This window comes from Danio rerio, chromosome 17 (assembly GCF_049306965.1).
Source record: "Danio rerio strain Tuebingen ecotype United States chromosome 17, GRCz12tu, whole genome shotgun sequence".
Taxonomy (NCBI): domain Eukaryota; kingdom Metazoa; phylum Chordata; class Actinopteri; order Cypriniformes; family Danionidae; genus Danio; species Danio rerio.
In genome coordinates this window covers 6,807,747-6,831,284 of record NC_133192.1, presented here as the reverse complement: position 1 = coordinate 6,831,284, position 23,538 = coordinate 6,807,747, and the positions used below count along the sequence as shown (strand labels likewise).

The 23,538-nt window shown below is 37.3% G+C and overlaps 1 protein-coding gene across 2 annotated transcripts in view; it reads left to right on the top strand.

Moving 5' to 3' along the window:
- The window catches only part of xkr6a (XK, Kell blood group complex subunit-related family, member 6a), a 73,198-nt gene that overhangs the window by 32,265 nt on the left and 17,395 nt on the right, over window positions 1-23,538 (top strand). The window contains exon 2 of one of the 2 annotated variants that reach the window (XM_021467275.3): window positions 12,688-12,795. The exons of the other annotated variant lie outside the window; for it this stretch is intronic. The gene's annotated coding sequence lies outside the window, so the exon portion shown is untranslated. The remainder of the gene's footprint in view (window positions 1-12,687; window positions 12,796-23,538) is intronic. 2 annotated transcript variants of the gene reach the window in all.

Here is a 23,538-nt window from a genome sequence, read left to right as displayed (position 1 = left end):
TGACTGTTACATTTATACGCTTAACCAGCATTTCATCACAGTACTCTGAAAAAATTTCGTTACTTCTCATATCTATAGTCTATTCATTTTCATCTCCTTACCTAATATTTAGTAAAAACAAGTTCAGTCAAAACAAAAGAAAAGTGTAGGATTATTTTGCATGGAGTAAACGACTTCTCTTTTGATATCTTCGATATGTGCAGTGTTTAACAATTGTGCACAATACATGCATGTAAATGTGTAACTAAAAACACATACAGCTGATTCAATTGTTGTTTGTAAATCACACAACTGTGCTATACAGGTTTACAACGCCGTAATTGTGACATTAAATACTGATTGTTTCATATTTACATTCAATGTAGTTCTTTTCTATCCTACAATAGTTTTTGTTGTGTTACTGTTTAAGAGTTTCTTTTTTGCTTTTTATGGTTCTGTTTACTTTGTTTTTTACACAACAGCACAGTAATGCTGTGTATAGTGTTAAGCAGGAAAAAACCCTGTAATGTATTTATTCATCAAACATTTGGCTTAATAATTTGAAATGTTGCGCAACAGTTTTAAGCAGGAGAAAAACCTGTACTCTGTTTTATTTATCAAAGATTTTGTGCAGCTGTTATTTTTTGTGCAGCTTTTTATTTGTAATCAGGGAGGGAAACCCCTGTGTTTGAATTATATTTTGCTCAAAAATGTTTAACAAAGTTTTAATAAAAGCTTTAACTCTAAAGTAACCATTTATAAGAAAATACCGGATATATATCGTATACCGTTATTCCTCCTAAAAATACCGGGATATGATTTTTTTGCCCATATCGCCCAGCCCTATCCAGCCTATGGCGCTGTTGTGGCTGTAAATGTTGTCATTGGCACACTGACCTGAATTCAGCCGTCTCTGTTCATGCACTCTCAGTAACCCTGAGTCCCAGAGCTCACAGCCAGCCGATACAGACTTTTACTGCCTCTAGTAAACCGCAGCACCAGACACACACACACACACACACACAGATAACACTACATGTGCCTCAGACACTCATGCAGACTTTATCTGTTCTGATACTCATCATTGGTGTGTGTTTATTTCTTTAGCCTGAGTTTAGGGCTGGGCGGTATGATGATATACATTGTTACCGCAGAATAGTGGTGTAACGGTTCACAAATCTCCGGACTGCTGAACATATCACTGGCACTACCCTTCTCACACTTCAAGAACTGTACTCTTCCAGAGTGAGTAAAAGGGCTCGCAAAATCACTCTGGATGCCTCGCACCCAGCACACTACCTGTTCGAACTGTTACTGTCTGGTCGGCGCTTCAGAGCACCAAGAACAAAAATAGCCAGTCACAAGTAAAGTTTCTTTCCTCAGGTCATCTACCTTATTAACAGTTAAACATTCCCACAACTGTGCAATAAACATGTGCAATACTTTTTTATACGCACTTGTACAAAGCACCTTATATCTATATACAATGCAATACTTACTACATTAGCATTTGTACACAGCACCGTATAACCTGTATATTTATAACAAATCTGTACATACAACTCAACATCCAGATTTCTTGACTAACTGCATCTGTTTAATGTTTATCGTCTTTTTTCATATTTATTTTGTGTTGTCACTTTATGTACACTGGAATCTTCTGTAGCCAAAACAAATTCCTCATGTGTGTGAAGCACACTTGGCAATAAAACTGATTCTAATTCTGATTCTGCTGTTTTTCAGCATATGCTCCTTTTTCAGCATACAGATTTATGAATTCACAGCGAAACGGTCAATATGCAGAAGGATATTTTTTTTATTTAATAATATGTTTAGCTTCTAAACCTGAGTAGCTCTTCCATGTACTTAGTCATGTAATCCTCTATTTAACCTTTCAGATAGCTGTGCCTGCAGAATTATACTTAACCGTCATTTCTTGTTATTTGGGAATTAGATGAATTGAACTGAAGACCAGAGAAGAGAGACACTATAGTTTCAGCTGCTGCCTTTATGTGTTTGTAAGGATTAAATAAGTGCTGAATTCATTTTACCTTGACTAAAAGTACCCTATAGAGGAAACCAGATTTTCTGGATGGTGGATGAATAACTTTAAAGGATTGACATTAGAGCAGCACATTGACTCAGTGGTTAGCACTGTCACCTCGCAGCTAGAAGGTCTCAGGTTCGAGTCCCGGCTGGGTCAGTTGGCATTTCTGTGTGGAGTTTGCATGTTCTCTCTGTGTTGGTGTGGGTTTCCTCCGGGTGCTCAGGTTTTTCCCAAGTCCAAATACATGTGATATAGGTGAATTGAATTAACTACACTAGCTGTAGTGTATGGGTGTTTGAATGAATGTGGGAGTGTATGGGTGTTTCCAAGTACTGGGTTGCAGCTGGAAGGGCATCAGCTTTGTAATTTATGCTGGAATAGTTGGTGAGTCATTTTTTGACAAGTGTTGTTTACAAAGGACTGGACCATCTGAGCAATCAGAGTAAACGAGCGTTGAGCCATCTGACCAATCATAGCACAGCTGTGTAGGGCCATCTGACTAACCATAGCAGAGCAGAGGAGGAGCTTCTGACCATTCAGAGAAGGGTTGAGCACAACCTTTTGACCAATCATAGCAAAGTATAGCCTTCTGATTAATCTGGGATGGACCATCACACAGTGAAATCGTGTACTGTGGTCAGATGAATCAGTATTTCAGATATTTTTTGAGAGATTGCATTGTTTGCTCTCTTTTTTCAGGACATTTTCTTTTTTACTTTGCAATTTTAGATTTAATATCAAGTACAAAATGATCAATATTCATCTATAAGCAATAACCCCACATGGGCTCAGGAATACTTTGGCAAATCTTTGTCAAGTACTACACTACATAGTTACATCCACAAATGCCAGCTAAAACTGTACTGTGCCAAAAGGAAGCCCTGTGTTAACAGTGTCCATAAGCACCGTCGACTTCTCTGGCCTTAGAGGCATCTGGGATGTACCATCACACAGTGAAATTGTGTACTGTGGTCTGATGAATCAGTATTTCAGATATTTTTTGAGAGATTGCATTGTTTGCTCTCTTTTTTAAGGACATTTTCTTTTTTACTTTGCAGCTTTAGATCTAAACTAAATATCAAGTATAAAATGATCTATAAATAATGTACAACTTTTCGTTATCTTTATTAATTTATCAGCGATATCAGCACATGAGCTCAGGACTACTTTGGCAAACCTTTGTCAAGTACCACAATACATTGTTACATCCACAAATGCCAGTTAAAAGTGTACTGTGCCAAAAAGAAGCCCTATGTTAACAGTGTCCACAAGTGCCGTCGACTTCTTTGGGCTTGGGGGCATCTGGGATGGACCATAACACAGTAGAAATGTGTACTGTGGCCAGATGAATCAGTATTTTTGGGGGAGATTGCATTATTTGCTCTCTCTTTTCACAACATTTTCTGTTGTTTTTTTACTTTGCAATTTTAGATTGAAATTAAATATAAAGTACAAAATGATCTATAAATAATGTACAACTTATCGTTATCATTATTCATCTGTAAGTGATATCAGCACATGGGCTCAGGACTACTTTGGCAAACCTTTGTCATGTACCACAATACGTAGTTACATCCACAAATGGCAGTTAAAAGTGTACTGTGTTAAAAGGAAGCCCTATGTTAACAGTGTCCAGAAGCGCCATCACCTTTGGGCTCGGAGGCATCTGGGATGTACCATCACACAGTGAAATCATGTACTGTGGTCAGATGAATCAGTATTTTAGGTATTTTTTGAGAGATTGCATTATTTGCTCTCTTTTTTAAGGACATTTTATTTTTTACTTTGCAGCTTTAGATCTAAACTAAATATCAAGTATAAAATGATCTATAAATAATGTACAACTTATCGTTATCATTATTAATTTATAAGCGATATCAGCACATGGGCTCAGGACTACTTTGGCAAACCTTTGTCAAGTACCACAATACATTGTTACATCCACAAATGCCAGTTAAAAGTGTACTGTGCCAAAAAGAAGCCCTATGTTAACAGTGTCCACAAGTGCCGTCGACTTCTCTGGGCTTGGGGGCATCTGGGATGGACCATAACACAGTAGAAATGTGTACTGTGGTCAGATGAATCAGTATTTTTGGGGGAGATTGCATTATTTGCTCTCTCTTTTCACAACATTTTGTGTTGTTTTTTTTACTTTGCAATTTTAGATTGAAATTAAATATAAAGTATAAAATGATCAATAAACTGTTACTGTGTTATACTGTGGTCAGATGAATCAGTATTTTAGGTATTTTTTGAGAGATTGCATTATTTGCTCTCTTTTTTAAGGACATTTTCTTTTTTACTTTGCAGCTTTAGATCTAAACTAAATATCAAGTATAAAATGATCTATAAATAATGTACAACTCATCGTTATCATTATTCATCTGTAAGTGATATCAGCACATGGGCTCAGGACTACTTTGGCAAACCTTTGTCATGTACCACAATACGTAGTTACATCCACAAATGCCAGTTTAAAGTGTACTGTGCCAAAAGCAAGCCCTATGTTAACAGTGTCCAGAAGCGCTGTCGACTTTGGGCTCGGAGGCATCTGGGATGTACCATCACACAGTGAAATTGTATGCTCTGCTCAGATGAATCAGTTTTTCATGTATTTGTTTTGATATTGTATTATTTGCTCTCTCTTTTCACTGTTTTCTTCTCTCTTTTTTTTACTTTGCAGTTTTAGATCTAAATTAAATATCAAGTACAAAATGATCTATAAATAATGTACAACTTATCATAACACAATCAACGCTCCGCTGGAACACATCTGAGATCATATACCAGTGCTTGTGTTGAATTATGCAGGTCTCTACAGAAATGTGAAATCATGCATTTAAATGCGTCGGCTGCTTTGAAGGCGTCAGAGTGTTTTCTTTCTACCAGCTGATATTTTATGCAACATTTGTTGGCTTGGAATGGAATTGACTTGCAGCTGTGTGTGCAATTTACATTTCTGGCATAGTTTTGTCTCTTACCGTGGTGTGTTTGCTGCTACTCTTGTTTTTCTGGCCCTCCTCACACATAGTATTTGCTTTTTACAGAGCTTTTGGATTTTTCATGTCATTTGATGTTATTTTGTATAGTGGTGATGATGAAATGCGTAATGGATAATGTACAGTGACGTTAATGAATCTGACATTGTGCTAAAAGGGGTTGTTTTATGATTATTGGTGTATACGGTGACATTTTATGTGATATTTGTTCTGCTGGAATAGAGTTTGGCATAAATTTAGCACTGCAGTTTTGAATTAATAGTTTAGTTTCCCAGTCAGGCTCTTAAAAAAACAAATGTTTCAGAGGTTTTAAGTTTTTTAAACTTATTTTAAGGATGTTTTGTGAAATTAAATGTCCAATTACTATTAAGGCTGCACAATACAGTTGAAACCAGAAGTTAACATACACTGAATAAAAAGGCACATAACCATTTTAAAAAAAAGGTCAGATGTTAATGTGACTAAACTTTTTCTCTTTTAGGTAAGTTAGGATTATCAAATTAGTGTTACGATCAAAAATAAGAGCCTGAGAGGATCCAGATGCAAGTGATGATGTTTATTTGACAAAGTTAAAATAAACAAACAATGATAGTGACAGGCTAGGAGGACGATGAACACAGGGCAGGAACACAGGAAAACAGGGTCCAGGTAAATCTCCTCTGGGGCCTGAGCACAGACAACACACATATGAACAGGTGTAACGAACTGACAAAGACACATAGAAACGTCGCCCTGATATAGGCCTATTAATGAGCCTCAGCTGGCGAGTAATCAGCCCAGCTGAGTGTCGTCATAGCACGTGAGCATAACAAATACACATGGACAACCAAAACAAAACAAACCCACATGATCAAACATACACTCAGTAGAAGCGCACAAACCTGCAACCGTGACAATTAGTTTCTGTTATGCTTAATAGCAGAATAATGAGAGAGAGATTTTTTAAGAAATTTATATAACTTCTTGAAGGTCAAGTTTACATACAATAAGATTATTCTGCCTCTGAAAAAGCTCAGATGATGGTGTCAAGCTTTTGGAAGTTTCTGATTGGCTAATTGACAACATTTGAGTTAATTGGAGGCACAACTGTAGAATAGTATTCAGGAAAAACCTCAAACACACTGCTTCCTTGTGTGACAACATGGGAAAATCAACAAGCCAGAAAGGAAAAGGACAACAGCCAATCAGAGCCTGAATATCTCCTGAGGTTTTCACTCACTCATAGTGTTTTAAAGTATGAATGTTTTCCCCCCCCGACTGTTTTTCAGTATGATTGTTTTAACAAAAATAAACATCAAATAAAAGTACATTTGCTGAAGAATTCTTATTTTATTATTTTCTGGAGCTCTACAGCCATTTTATCATCAAACTCTTCATATTTTAATTTTTGTAAATATATGCCTATATGCCTTCATTATGCATATAACGATATGTAATGCATATATTTACTGTTGTCATTCAAAATAAACAGTAAATACTAAAGATTTAATACCTTCTCTCTGATGAAGTAAAACTGGGTAAAGTTAATTTACTGTATGTTCATTGCGTGTCAAATCAACCTGAAGTCCCTTTCTCAAATGTTTTTATTTTGATGCGAAGAAAAACAAGTAATAATAGTGATGTAGCTAAGCAGGGCTGTGCCCGATCAGTACCTGGATGGGAGACCACATGGGAAAGTTAAGTTGTTGCCGGAAGTGATGCTAATGAGGCCAGTAGGGCCAACCTGCAGTCTGTGTGGATTCTAACGCCCCAGTATAGTGAAGGGGACTCTATACTACTCAGTAAGCGCCGTCTTTCGGATGAGACATTAAAGCTCCTGACTCTGTGGTCGGTTTAAATCCCAAATTATTATTACATTATTATAATTATTATGATGTCTGAGTTTGGATAAAGAAAAAGCAAGCCACATTTCCATCCTCAGACTTATTAATTCTTTAAACATTCTCTGCAAGGTTATCCACATTTTGCTTTCAGCCAATACATTTGGGTATATATGAGCAATTCTCAAATCTTGGATTAAACCCTGAGAAAAAAATGTGATGTATTTATTAAATATGCAAATCTAAAATCATATTTAGATACCTTTAATACTTAACATTTTAACTTTCAACATATTTTATTCTTCATTAAGAGAAAAAAGGATCTTGCATTAATCTTGAAAAAAAAGTCATGCATTCAAAATTCTTTTATATATTAATTAAATATCAATATTATTATTTTATTCTTTTTTCCTATTCTTTATTATCTAATTTTTATCTATCTATTTGGATATGAATAATATATAGTGCTTTAAAAAGATACCAAAAGAAAAGATTGTGTATAATTACAGTAAAACAACATATTGAGATATATTTCATTATTCTTGCGTTACAGGCATGCAAACATCCGAATAAAAAAATAAAAGATGTGCTTTTTCCCCTTTTTGAATAAATTTTACAATTGGAATACAAGTGCACTGTAAAAAGCGAATACTTGACTACTTAAAAATGTGAGTAAATCTGTTGCTTTAAAATTATTAATTAAATTAATAGTATGCATTATTATGAAAAGTAACTAAACTAATCACTGTTTACAGTTTAGGGATGCATCCATACAAAGATTCTGGGCCTAAAACAGAAACTAAAATTGAAAATGCCTTGTAATAATTATATATCATTTTATGTAATTATATAAATTATTTGGCATTTTATAAAAACTTTTTAAGTTTAACCCAATGACTTAAATGTAGAGCTGGGCAACATGACAAGAATGCATGCTTAATAATTATTTTCCATACTGAACTATAATTATATATATTTCGATATACAGTTGAAGTCAGAATTATTAGCCCCCTTTTATTTTTATTTTCTTTTTTAAATAATTCCCTAATGATGTTTAACAGAGCGAGGACATTTTAACAGTATGTCTAAAAATATTTTTTCTGCATGTTGTTAATGCTTCCAGATTTTAAAGAGTCCCCCAACAATAACTGAAGCAACAAAAATTTAAAGGTCCATTAAATGGCATAACATATTTTCGACTGATAAATTTACAAAATTAAAAAATTCGGTACATCTCCAATATCAACTCACTTTTAGATTCCCATTGTTGCACATTTCTGCTGTGTGATTGGCTCTTAGGCCGTACTCACACTATGTACAGTTGCCTCGAACCGGGCCAAAGCACGCTTGTCCCCCCTCCCATCTCCCCCGACTGCCCGCACTCACATTACAATCGGGCCTGGGCACGCTTACGTCATTGATGATGCGCAGGTGGTCAGTAGCGCTCTCGCTCAGCACATTGGAGATTTCTTTAGTTATATCGCTTTGGATGCAGTGACACGCAGTCAGATATTTCACCAAACAGATCAGCTACTTTTGACGCTCATAAACAATCATAAAGCCCTCGTGCTGCAGGAATGAGGAGGTCTGCTGAAGGCGTGCAGCTGTCGTGCTGTGAGGAGTTCTCGTCTTTAATAAACTACGGCAGTTTGCGTTCACTGAACAGTAACAATGATTAATAAATCCATATGAAATAGTCTCTTAAAAGTCACGTCTCGCTTTCAGTTTCGGGCTTTGCCGCGTTTTGCACTCACACACAAGCGTACCCAATGGCCCAAGTGAACCGTGCTCGGGCACACCTCTTCCAACCTGGCCAGGGCCGGCAAAGTAAACCATGCTTGAACCCGATTCAGCGCGCACACACTTCTCAAACGGGCCTGGGCACGGTTCAGATAGCATAGTGTGAGTAGGCCCTCAGATCAATATAAAAAAGTCCAGAGCTTATCATTGTTATTGAAACATGTTATCACTTTTCGATATAATATCGTTTATCGGCCCAGTCCTACTCAAATTATGTAGTTTAAAAAAAACTACTGCCCATAAAATAGGACAGAAAAAATACTGTTATTAAATCACTTTTTTTCAGTTGTTTTCTTAAAATTGGCTTTTACAATCCCCATATAACAAATTTAATTTATCCAAAATCATCATTATGCTCTAGAAATCCATTAATAGTCCATCACTTACTAAAAACAAGCTTACATTTTTTTTAAAATACTATTATTAAATAAAGCTCATTATTATTATTATTAATGTATATTTTTGATTATTTTTTTCTCTTCAGACTTCAGTTGTCACGATACAGAAATCTTAAAAACATCCATTACCCTCTAACATTTGAGCGCCGTTGAGCACGTTCTTAAACAGCGCTGATTTGCCATTGTGTTCACATGCTCAACAGAAATGACCGTGATTGACTGTGGTGGTCATCAGTTCACCAAACGCATCGCTGTTTACTGAGTGTGTTATGTAGCGGATGCACCTCGCTACGCACATAAGATTAAGGATGACCGCTATTAAAAGAGGTCACCTGGAGTCCCCGTTCCTGCTCCCTTAGCACACACACACAGGCCAAGTTGTCAAAAGGGGTAACAGATTTATTAAACAAATATACCAGTATCAGAACCAGGGAACAAAAAGGCCAAAACAACAAACAAAACAAGGTACGCTACCTAATATTAAAGTTCTTACCTAAACCGAAAATAAAGTTCCGTAAATGAAACATACAATTCTACCCTCCATAACTATCTATTAAACATGAGAAAACGGGACAAAAGAAAAAGGGTCTTCCCTTTGATCATTCAGCAGTAAGTTAGCATTTAGCCACAGCTAACACAGGATACCGTCCTAGTACCGTATTTTACAGAGGCTGTTTCTCAATTCCAAGAACGCAGAGAACGGACTTGTGTTCTTGTGGAGACCGGTCTTGCCAGGTGTCCTCGGAAGAACAAACTCAGGAGACCGGGAGGGCAGAGAACTTTGAGAATTGAGATGCTGCGTTCTTCCTGATGGTCACGTGACCTTCACACGTTTTAAATGGTAAATTATTTAAACATTACAGCCTTCATACAACGATTTATTGTTTTTCCCCATTTCAAAATATATACTTTGCATAAAACATTATAAATATATGTTGCACAATATAAATAAAACAGATTTTAATACAAATTTCAGCAAACAAACACCCTTAATGTGTTTATTCATTTATTAAGATGTTCATGGTGATCTTTACTTTCACAGTTTCATTTAGGGAAACTCCTGAGGTAAATAAATGATATCTCTGAACTTTAATAATAAATCTAAATACAATGCAGCGCTTCCCACCTGCAGTCGCAATGACTTCTAGGACTTCCAGACCGAGTTCGGTGCTCAGTGCATCGGTGCGTCCTCGATATCAAGATCACATCCGGGAAGTTTCACGCGTCCTCCGTACTTGCGGTCTTGAGTATTGGAACTGAACTCAGGCAGCTGATGATGACGTTACACGAGAACACAAGAACCCAAGACCGCTGAAGAACGCATATTCAGAAACAGCCAGAGTATCTCACCAAATGACTTTGAAACAGGGTTGTAGACAGGAAATAAACGATCAGCCACCGCTAATGCAAGTTACCGCCCTATTACCATATTTAACAGAGTATATCACCAGATTACTTTGGAAAAAGGTTTCAGACAGAAATATATCACTGCCACACAGAGAACTCAGAGCGATCTGCTCACACACACTCCACAGCGTGGGGAAACAGGAAGAGAACTTGATGAGCAGCGCCAACAGCGTGCTTTTATAACTGGCGCCACCCTTCTTACAGCTGCACCTGATCTCCGCTCATGTGGAGAGAGAGAAAGAGTCAGATAATAGAGGATACAACATACATAGGAACAATACACACTAGCATTGTCAAAATAATGTTACTCAATATTAGAGCTGCACGATTCTGGCTAAAATGAGAATCGCAATTTTTTTGCTTAAAATACAGATCACGATTCTCTCACGATTCTGTAGATGTAAAATAAAGGTCTGGTAAAAACAAACATATGGCACAACATCGATAATAACCCACATAGCAAAATTTCTCTGGCCCAGCTCTGGCCCACACAATCAGGTTTTGCTTGGCCCACATGCCGCAGTGAATTACGGTACATGACAGGACCAAATCTGGCTTCCAGACAAGGGCCAAACACAGACCATATCTGGGCCAAGTCTCAGCCAAGTTAATAACTCATAACTGGGCCTGAACTGGGCCAGATAGGTTGGTGTGTCACGATTGCAATGAAATTGATAAACCCATAGAGTGATGCGCTTTAGGCACACTATGGGCACGCTTTTTCTCAAAGTGACCTGATTGGTAGAATTTTTTTTCTTTACTCAACAATGATTTTAGTGTATTTTAAAAGTGGGTCAAGACTGGCCAAACTCACATGGCCCACTTATCAAATTTTTAAATCTGGGCCAAATACTACGTTTTTCATCTGGCTCAAATCTTGTGTGCAGCCTTAAAGACGGTGCCACCTCTGCCAAACCCGGGCCATGTTTGGCCCACATGCTGTATGCCAGTGCCGGATGAATGCCTGCTGTGCCAGCTTTATGCCAAATCTGGGCCAGAATTCTTTGCTACTAGGGAATATTATGTGTAGGTCTACTGGTTTCTATAAATAATTCTATTCTACTTATAATGATTCTGATGTTGAATTATGTTTGAGATATATGCTTGCAATCTGTCATATTAGATCATTTTATTCACTGGTAAAATCAGACATTTGATTTTAAGTATCTACTATCATTGAGTAGAGCAAGCACGCGCCCTCTCTGTGATAACAGCTCACGGTCAGCAGCTCAAGTCACGTGTGATTTCCCGGCTGCAAAAACATCATTAAATTAAGACAAAAATGACATTTTAGGTGAATTATACCTTATAAATACAGTATGTAACTCATTCAACATCATTTGGAGGTGTCCATGTCACTGAGCATTGTGTGTGAAACAATGAAGAGACTCGTGCAGCCGCCTTTTCTTCTCTCTTGAACTTGAAAATATGATTGACAGAATCGTAGAAATGCTGGATTAAGATCGTCTAGGGAGTCGAATCGAGATCGCGATCTTTTAACGATTAATTGTGCAGCTCTACTCAATATGTAACAAGAATGTAACCACAGATACAGGGACACTGGAGCGCTTTAAAGCGGTGATTCATCAGCGGATCGCTCGTATGTCAGCTTATAGACAATCCAGCTGATCAACGTGACTTTGAAATGCTCCAGTGTCCCTGCATCTGTGGTCACACTTAGTAAACAGCGGTGAGTTTGGTAAACTGATGACCTTCACAGCCAATCACAGTCATTTCTGTTGAGCATGTGAGCGCAATGGCAAATCAGTGCTGTTTACGAACGCGCTCAAATGTTAACGGGAAATGGACGTTTTTAACATTTTAGTATTGATTGGTATAGAATTCCGGTATCGTGACAACCCAACTTCAAACAATCAATTTTATTGGCCTAAAATTTGATGCCTTCCTAAATACAATACAACAAAAATCGCTAAAGTTACGTATCAAAGGTATTATTTTTGGCTTTCCTCACTATTTCGTTTTGCTTTTCTGCTTGTTGCCAATCATTTTAGCTAGAAATGTGGTTGATGTGACACAGAACGACCCTGTAGTATCTAGATCTGTCCGCATGACGAATATCTAACGTATGCCTTTTTAATCTATTGGTTTCCTTTTACCCATTTTCATTTGCTGTTTGCTCGATCCCATGCTTCTGTTGCAGTTTGGTTGTTTGTGTGTTTCTCCCTCACCCCATTCTCATTTCATGACTCCATTATGTTCTGTTTGTTTTGCTTTAGTTTCCCTGATGGACCGATGGTCTAGACAGAAGCAGTTTGGTTTGGGACAGGGAGGTTTACTCTCGCAGGGCAAGACAGACAGAAAGAGGCTTCCAGGACGAGACGAGTGTAAGTTCACCTCTCTGTCTATACACATTGTCTGTACACTCTTTTATAGTACACTTCTCAATTCTCACTGCCTCTACTAATAACTTGATTTAGTTTAACGATTGTGTGCTGTTGGGGATGTTTTCATCCACTCTGGGGTGATTTTGAGTCTTAATTTGGCCACAAGTTTCTCTGTGTTTCAGTAAAAGGAATGATTTTTGATGGCAAATCTTATTTTGACACATATTTTGGAAAAATGCTTTGAAAATTTAACTCAACAATAAACTCTGGGCAAATTGACTACCCTTTCATTATGTTGGGGGCTGTTTTTTCCCCATTGACTTCCATTATAATCACACTTTTTGATTGCAAAGCTATGACTCTAAAATAGTCATGCATTCTTGATTGTTGGTGGTTTTCATTGTTGGGAAGAGGTACAATAATAATAATAATAATACCTTTTATTTTTAGGCGCCTTTCAAAGCACTCAAGGACACCTTACAGCAGATTACAAGTACATCATAAAAATACAAGCAGTAAAAATAACAATCAGCATAAAATTAAACCAGCAAATCATTAAAAGCTAGCCTAAACAAAAACGTCTTTATCTGAGATTTAAAATTGGAAACAGAGTCCACCTGGCGAATGTGCAAAGGCAGGGAATTCCATAACTTTGGTGCTGTACAACTAAAAGCCCTGCCTCCAAATGACTTCATCTTAAAGTGTGGGACAGATAACAGTTCAGCAGAAGATGATCTCAGTGAGCGTGAAGGAGTGTACAATTGAAGAAGATCAGAAAGATAGCGAGGGGCCAGGTTATGAAGAGCTTTGTATGTTAAGAGGAGGATTTTGTATTGTATGCGATAGTGAACAGGAAGCCAGTGCAGGTGAAAGAGAATTGGAGTTATGTGATCAGAAGTACGCGAGCAGGTAACTATCCTAGCCGCTGAATTCTGAATCAACTGTAGTCTATGAAGTTGTTTATCAGGAATACCAGAGAGAAGCGAGTTACAGTAATCAATCCGTGATGTAACCAAAGCATGAACAAGCACTTCAGTACTTTGTTGAGATAGTGAAGGGCGAAGTCTTGCAATGTTACGCAAATGAAAAAAGGCAGAACGTGAGATATTACTAATTTGAGAACTAAATGAGAGCATGCCATCCAGTATAACCCCAAGACTTTTCACGTGGGTTGAGAAATTGACTGGGGAGTTATCAACAAACAGGGTAAAAGATTGAGCTTTGGATAAAACAGATTTTGAGCCAACCAAGAGGGCTTCGGTTTTACTGGCATTTAACTTTAAGAAATTATTAGTCATCCATTTATTAATCTCATTTAGACATTTGGTAAGGTCAGAAGGGGGGTGCGATGTTGTAGGTTTTGTGGAGATATAAACTTGTGTATCGTCTGCATAAAAATGAAAATGTATGCCAAAAGAATGAAATATATGACCTAAAGGTAGGATATAAATAATAAATAAAAGTGGCCCCAATACTGACCCTTGAGGAACACCATGAAGGACTGAAAAAGGATCATGAGTTACTTTTACTGTTGATCTACAGTTACAGTGCAAAAGAACCTTAGGTTCTGGCTTTTATATGGAGTGTAGTCAGTGTGTGAGAGAGTGTAAAGCCTGGTTTATACACGACGCGTCCGCTTGTTCGCTTGAGTGCGCGCGGCGAATTTGACGTCATTGCGTAGTAGGGTTGTAACGGTATGAATTTTTTACGGTATGATAATCGTCTAAAACAATACCATGGTTTGACGGTTTCGCGGTATACGGTATTAAATAGTAATTCTCATAGCAAAGACCCTGAAAAGAATAAGAACACGTTTTCTGACTGAACAAAGGTTTTATTTCAACAAACTTTTGAAAGAACCATTTTAATAGAACTATAGAAGTCTTTTATAAAAATAAACTGAAAATTTTCCCATTTTAATAAATTAAATTAGAAGGAATAAACAAGCAAGGTCTTTTAAGATTAGACAAAAATAAACTTAAACTGTCCTTCCTTATAAGCAGGATAAATGGGAGACCAAAAGTGCAATACCAAGTTTATGGCTGTAAACATGTATTTAAAGCGTTGTTTTTTTCAGTCTAGGTTGTGATGAAGAAATGTAAGCATGTTGAGATTTTCAGGACCTTATCTTAACCGCTGAGGTGAGAGAATGTGTCCACTTGTACAATGAACAAATAAAAAAATAAGAAAATAATAAATAATGTGTCAAAGTCCAAATAAACATGGTGCAAATCCTCAGTAAAAAAATAGATATAAATATTTACTATACTATAAATAATTACATAACGAAACTAGATTCAATATGGAACATCCTTAGGTTTTATGTGCCAGCATGGATATGGTTGTCTGTGGATATGGATTTGGATATGGTTGTCTGCAATGCAGACAAACAGCTGCACCTTCATTTGTGTCTTTTGAAAACAGCAAGAGCAGCAGTTCGTCTTTGCTGTGTCACTGTTTTGTCATGTTTCTGTGCTGCTGTGCATGCAAAAGTACTTAGTATGAGAATTATTTCATGCAAAACTTTTTTTTTTTTGCGTTTTATTTAGCCGCGCAGAAATGTATGTCTATCTCTCATTCCGTGTTGTTCAAAAAGCTCATTGTTGGTCCACAAACAAAAGTGAAAAATATGCTTATTGGTTGTGATATAGCGAGTTTGAACCAATCTGGGCATGGAGGAGGGACAATGCATCAATGTATCATGTCTGGTTTGTCCGGAGACACAGTGACGAGCGTTTCTTTGTCAAATCAGCGTTGTCAAATTTTGATGACGTAACCTCACTGATTCCGGAGCCTCTGAAAGTCCGCGAATGTTATGTGATACAGCACTGGAAAGCTGAGATTCTCTTCTTTATGCCAATCTTTGAATTGTATGAATCGGATCAGCGGATCAAAAGTTATTAAACATTTAAGAGCAATACTTATTTTTAGCCGCGGGCGGCTGTCTCGGTCTTTAAGGGTTAAAACCGTTGATATGCAATTGTTCATGGTATGATAATCGTGCACGTTCAAATCGTGGTAGACCGTCATACCGGTATATTGTTACAACCCTATTGCGGAGTTTGCGGAGGTTCGCTTTGGGTGCGCGTTGCATGATTTCAGCTGGCGGTGCGTCGGGCATTTTTTGAGACTCGAGCGAAGAGTGCGCACGGCGCCGCAACAGCGATTTGAGTTGAATATGAACCACTTTGAAGAGATTTTATCTGAAACAGTACGACTATACACGCATCCTATGACTCGTGATCAGAGAGATAACCAGATAATCAATAACTCTTGGCTAGAAATTGCAACAGCCATGGGAAATAGAGTTTTTGTTAAAAGGTTTGGGAAAACCTGAAGAATAAGTTTATTAAAACCAAAAGATGCCATGGCAAAATGTACACAATTACAGAATATGTTTTTCCACCAGTCATAGGTTTTACACTGATGTATTTTGTTTAATTTTGTATTAAAAAGAATTTAATAGTTACAAAACTATAATGAAGTCACAAAATTATTTTTGGTAACTGGAAAGGAATACAATATACTGATGCTCTGTTTCTCTATATTGTTGATAATGGTCAGGAATGTTGGACCATCGCTGCCTTTTTAGCATAAGAATAGGACAGAAACTAGCCAGACAGTAATGTGTGAATTGTGGAGGGGCTAAATCTAAAAACATCTGTATTTTTTAGTAAGTGTGTTTTTTTTACTTTTATTTTTGCGATAATAAATCATTTATTTGTAGAGCAACTCATGTTCTGTTGTCATTAATATTTTAATACATTTTAGTAGGTTAACTATCAGAGATCTGAACAAAAGCAAGTGATTACCAATAATTATTTGCTAGAAATAACAACAGCAGTGGGAAAGGAGGAAAGTTTATGTTAAAAAAAATTGGAAAAAAAACCTGAGGGATAAGTTTGTTTATGCCAAACAAAATCATAGCAAAAGTGTAGACCCGGGTACACAATTACAGATTATGTTTTTACACCAGTCATAGCTTTTACACTAACGTATGTTATTGGATCGTATTTGTAATACATCTGTATTTTTTTTAGCAAGTGTACTTTTTATTTTTTGCTTTTATCCCTGCCATAATAAAATTATATTTGTAGAGCAACTCATGTTTTCTTGTGATTAATATTGTAATAAACTTTAAAAGGTAAAACTGTCAGAGATATGGACAAAAGCAAGTGATGCATCAAAGTTTGATTAAAAAAAATCTTAAAGGTTATAAAAATGCTTATAATTATTAAAATAATTTATAAAAACAATACAAATAATTAGTTTAAAAATCTTGAACGACATTATGATATGAAGTACTTTCGGAAAGTTCCTACTTCTCTGTTTATCCGTCTGATTTTAAGGTGGGTTTCTTTTGACCGGCCCCTGTCGTTTTAAAGAATATCACAATGGCGAACGCGGCGAGTATAAAAGCCTCGGCCGTTTCGCGAGGGGCACGCGCAGTCAGCGGAGGTGCGCTATGCGGTGCCAGGCGCGAGTATAATTCCAGCTTAAGATAGACCTATGCACACTGACCTTGATGTGTTTGAGAAAATCAATATAGGCAGCTCAGCTCTCAGAACATAGTAAACATAGTCATTGTATTTCTGCACACTATAATCTGCTGTTTTAATCAATTGAACTCAATATAAAACCAAAGACTATAGAATACACAAGACATGTCACTCATATAGTTTTGAATGTGGAAAAGTGTAACGGTCAATATGGTAAGTGATGCCCCACCTACTCCTCAGTTGCCAATCATTGATCGCAATAGACTGACGTTTCTCCAGGACCAGACGTGTGCTTTTACCACAGTTTGGTGGTCAACAGACACACTGGAATCTGAGCGAATACTTTCTTCACAGGCATAGGAAATGTATCCAAATAAAGCCTGAAACCTGTGCTTTTTTTCATTTTTATTGTGCAGGACAGTGGAGGTTACAGACAGGAAAGTATTGGGAGCAGAGACAGGAGAAGGGTTGACAAAGGACCTCGAGCCGGGAATCATACTCGGTTCGCAATGAGCACAACGGTGCTGTATGTCAGCACACAGTAGCACTAGGGCTGGGCTGTATATCAGGTTCTGGTGATATATCGATATGATTCCCCAACGCAATGCGGGATTATCCAATATCCTTCAAATCGATATGGTTTGAGGCCACACATGCGCATTCTGCACGAAACAGACCACTCCAAGGTAGCACGCGAACTCCACTTGCACAAATGTGCGCATGCGCAAATGAATGATTCACTCCGTGAGTCATACAAAAGATTTGTTCAAAATGAATGAATCGTTGAAGAACGACTCATCACTGACGCGACATGGAGAAACATGCAGTGCTGGTGTTGTATCTAAATCTGACTCCCCTCGCAAGCACGCACATCACACAGCATCTAGAGCTGTCACATTGGTTTATCAGCTTTTTTTTTTTTTTTTTGGTTTATTAACCTTTTATCGATCATTTCTTCCACAATTGACATATACAATAGGTATACTTGCCTATACCAGCGTCACTCATCTGTGATGAGCGCAACCCGCAAGAGCCAGTCGCAACCGTTTTTGTTGAGGGTGTGACCAATCAAAGAGGTGTAAGAGAACTAGACAAGGATCAGAAAGTGAGCTGGATATTTATATTTGTTTATATTATTTGCTAAATGCTCGTGTTGTTTAAAGGTAGGGCTGCTCGATTTTGGAAAAAATCATAATCACGATTATTTTGGTCATAATTGTAATCACGATTATTCTAAACGATTATCAGTTTAGGTCAAAATTATTAGCGCTCCTGAGAATTTTGTTTTTTTAAGTAACTATTTCCCAAATTATGTTAAACAGAGCAAGGAATTTTAACAGTATTTCCTCTAATATTTTTTTCTTCTGGAGAAAGTCTTATCTGTTTTATTTTAGCTAGAATAAAAGCAGGTTTAAATATTTTGAAACCCATTTTAAGGTCAATATTATTCGCCCCCTTAAGCAATATATTTTTTTGATTGTCTGCAGAAGAAACTACTGTTATACAATGACTTGTCTCATTACTCTAATTAAGCCTTTGAATTGCACTTTAATTTGAATGCTTGTATTTTAAAAAACATCTAGTAAAATGTTATGTACTGTCATCATAGCAGAGATAAAACAAGTCAGTAATTAGACACGATATATCAAAACTATTATGTTCAGAAATAACTTTAAAAAAACTTCTTTCCATTAAACAGAAATTGGAGGAAAAGGGTTGCTAATATTCTGGAGGGCTAATAATTCTGACTTTAACTGTATATATATATATATATATATATATACAGTTATTTTCCACCCTGCAACGGAAAGAGAAATAAATACAATACAATAAAAATATCAAACAAACTGTGATTTAAGCATCTTCACCCTAAGAAAAACACTTTAGCTACAAAAATCCTTCAGTCAGGAGCAGTAAGGGATGTTCTCGTCGTTTGATTAATGATAAAACAGGCGGCAGCATTTCGCACTGTCACTTTAATGGTTTCTCTTTAACGTGTCTTTTGATTCTCAACTCGTTTGTTTATTACGCAAATGAGGGTTAATATGAATAATCACTAATCACCGCATTTTGACACCTATTTGACCATTAAAGTGCTCACGTTAAGATTACTTTAGATGTCTGTGCTCCTCTGCTCGTCTCAGTGTGCGAATGAGACCGAATGCTGACCGCGTGCTTATGCGTGTGCGCGTGTTGCACACTCACATAAGCACGCGGTCTTTCGCGCTTTTGGTATATGATGCAATAATCGTTTATCTCGATCAATGGTTTTTCATAATCGTTAGAAGCCATAATCGAAATCGAAATCGGATTTTCGATTAATTGCACAGCCCTATTTAAAGGTGCAGTTTATATATCTGACTGTTTGTATTAAATGACAAAATTGTATTACAAATAGTACATAAAAATAAATATATTCTTACATTTTAATACTTGAATTGCTGCTGTGAAGAAAATATAAAACTGTGTGTGGAAAGCATCGTCAATGCACCGTGATGCACCGAAATATTGAATTGAACGGAATCGATGGCATGATAATCGTAATCGAACCAAACCGTGAGACTAGTGTAGGTTCACAGCTCTAGTAAAAATGACACATTTGATGCCTTCCCAACAGGAAACCACCAACAATCAAGAATGCATGATTATATGCAAGGGCTATTCAATTGGCGGCCCGCGGGCTGAGCTTGGCCCCCCAGGCAATTTGTTTCTGCTCTCCAAATAGTGTGACCAAGACATCAAAAATAAATTTAGTTCAGTCGAAAAACGGCAGCTATAGTTATGAAGTGACGTTTGTCTGTTTAATACAGCACGAGCTGCAGTTAAAGGCTGCGCAGAGCATGAGTCACCTGACATTAGGTGAGTGGTGTGAGCAGCCGAAAAGATTTGGATACTTAATCGTAAAGGCTTCTCAATACCACGTTTTTGTTGCACATAACGAAACGGCTGCAAATAAACAAAGTTATGCCACCTGTGCGCTAGATTGAAGTTTCAAGTTTCTACATCAAGGCTAATACGCACGCACACTGGATTAACTTTAGCAGCGAGTCAGTCATTTAAATATCGCATGTTTTCCGCACGCAACTTCGTTATTTGCAATGTTAGAATATATGTGTGCGCAACCGGAGAGATGCGCTCGTGCCTTCCAGACGGACCGAGTAGAAAACATCTCACGCCATATCGGTGAGAGTTGTGCGTGGCTTTCAGTGCAATGCAAACAAAAGATATGTTAGACAAATTATTACAAATTATTAAAATGATTATGTATGTACAAACTCAGATGATAACAACAGTTTATTTAAATTCTTAGCTAATATATAGCTTTAATTAACATTAGACGTGATAACCATGAAACCATGAGTATTTTTCAGACTTTATACTCGTACAACCAAAATCTATAATTGTTGCATCCATAATTGTTATGCAGTTCAAAACAAAACATTTGTGACATTGTCTGAATGTAGAGGAAGCCTACTTAAGCAATTCACTGCTTTTGTTGTGCTTTGAAATACAACATTTGAATTTTTGTAAAAAAAATTCTAGCCTTTTGGACTATTGCACTAATATTATCAACCCAAGCTCATTCTGAAAATGTAGTCCTGTGGACGTTTCTGGAGACCACGAAATACGTCGCGGGAGGTCCGTATGGCTGCATTTCATTTTTTTAAGCGAACGCTACGGGGCGGAGTGACGCTGTTCCCTTTCGCGCTTGCCGGCTGACCACTTATCTCAGTGTGGAGGGCTTTCCCGTCGCAATCAGTTTGTCCGGTCAGCTCATCGTGTGCGTCGGTGGACTTCAGATGCAGAGAGGAGGAGTTGACAAAGGTGTCCGGTTCGAGTCCGGGTAGAGCGGTTCCAGAAATCAGCTAAGACAAAAACAGAATCCAAAAAATAAAGCAAACGAGTTCATAACAGGGTGAGAACGTGGTGAAATTCGAAAACGTGGTAAAAAAAAAAATACGGCTAGACGGCTTTTCTAAATTGTTGCTCGAGTTTAGGGAAGTGAGCGGGCGGGCAGGTTAATCGGTAAAACTGGTTGGGTTCAAGGAAGGAGAAGGGTGGGTCAACTGATTGGCCGGTCACTAGAGATGCGCGGTTGGCGGTTATAGCCGCGGACTCCGCGGATAAACCGCGGATCGGGCGGATGACGTTACGAAAAAATAATATTTTAATTAAATTCGGGCGGGTGGCAGGCGGTTGTACTGTTTTTATAGGCATAGCTGGCGCACCAACGAAAAAGCCTAGGACTGACTTCACAGAATGGGAGGAGGAATCGGATACACTAATTCTGGATGAAGTACAGAAGTATTCCTCTACAAACTTCCGTATAGACGGATCAGCAGAGGAAAATCTACTTTCCTTTTGGGAGAAATAAGGCCAGTCATTCCCACGACTGCAGCACCTTTCCAAGAGAATTCTATGCATTTCAGCAACAAGTGCTGCGAGCGAGCGCTCCTTCAGTGCAGCAGGGCGCATTATAGTGCTATGCAGGCGCTCCCGTCTGAATCCTGACACTGTCATACATGCACTTAGCCTGGTCAGACTTTATGTTCGCTCAAAGAGGGATGGCATATCTATTTTTCTAATTTAATTTCTAATTGTGGGGGTGACTGAGCCTATAAGGCTTAGGCACGATATGACGTTTTTATTAAAAAAAAATTTCAACTGTTTGCCAAAGCATGCGACTATAGCCTATGCCTACATTAATATATTTATGTTAATATTTTTTTACTGCCTGTTGTTTCTTTTGGCATATAAAATAGGTATTGTCTGATAGAGATATAAATAAAGGTTCATCTGTGTCGCAGAACTGGTGTTGTTTCCGATTTGTACAAGCTCAATAACATCCACAGCAAAAAATAAAAAATAATAAATAAAAAAATAGTCGAAAAACTGTGCCCATTAATTAGATGTGCAAGGCAACCAGGTACGTTTTTGGGGTTGCTATGGACAACTACAAATGTAAACATTATTAGGCTATAATGTAAATGACTTATTATTCTATCTATTTACTAAAAAATAAAGTAAAATAGGCATTTAGTAGTAGACTAAATAGCAGCATGTTGAAATGATGTGTCAATGCGTTTTCTATTAGGCTACAATAAAAAAAGTTGTACAGTAAAGTGCGTTTAATTTAGGCTATTTATTTACTTTTGCCCCTGTTTGTCTGCTGATATGAACCAGTGGAAATGCTTTGATTTTTTTTTCTTCTCCGGGTATTCCCCTGAAAGGATTTAGCAGGGAAACTCCTCACAAGCGTGCGTGTCTTTCATCTGAAATGAGTCTCACGTCTCTGTAATTCTGTGTGTTTAGAGTCTGGGAAGAATCTGTAGTTTTGCTGCATATATTATAGATTTATATTGTGGAGAGACAGAGATCAGTGCAGTTGGGAGGTTCGTGATTATCTGTATTTCCTGCTTGTTTGCTATGTTTTGTAATTTTGTTTTAAGATGAGTTTCTTTTACAGAATGTTATGTGTTTAATATGTTTAAGTGGGATGCTGTAACATTTGGGTGAGACAGGTTGAATGTGTGCAACAGATCAAGGATGAGGCAGGAATCAATTCTCTATTTAAGCTTTTTACTCAATAGTTGAAACAATATGTAAAAGTGATAAATGAAAAAAAAGAAATAAACATTTACAATTATTATCTTTAACCAGTTAAACTCTGCTGCTATTTTGGCATTTCCGCCTTGATTTTGCCTACCCAAATTTAAAAGCTTCCCAAATCCACATGCAGAGATGTGAATGCAAACATTTGGTATCATTTTAAAGAAAACCCTTTGAATTTTCATAAACCACTATTGAAAGTGTTTAAAATATCTGTATTTGTAATCGGTGTTATAATAAACACATTAAAAAAGAGGCGCTTTTTGTATTTTTTTTATAAACTTAAATTTGAAAGAGTACCTTTTAGGTTCTGTGTGGTCTAGCTTGCTGTAATTAATTTTGGTGGTTCCTGCACATGTCTGTAATCATAGGAAAAAAGAAAAATGTCTCTACCATAATCTATGCAAAAGTTATTGTATTACAGCTGATGAGAGGTGCTGTACAAGCCACAGGGATCGATCATTGTTTTCATATTTCACTATTCTTTTGTTTGATCAAACATAATTCACTTTGTTTGGACCACATCAGACATATAAAAGGATTACTTATGCACATCACCTCAAAAACAGAGGAGAAATGGCCCCACGCGAACGTAAGGAGAACATGCAAACTCCACAAAGAAATGCCAACTGAC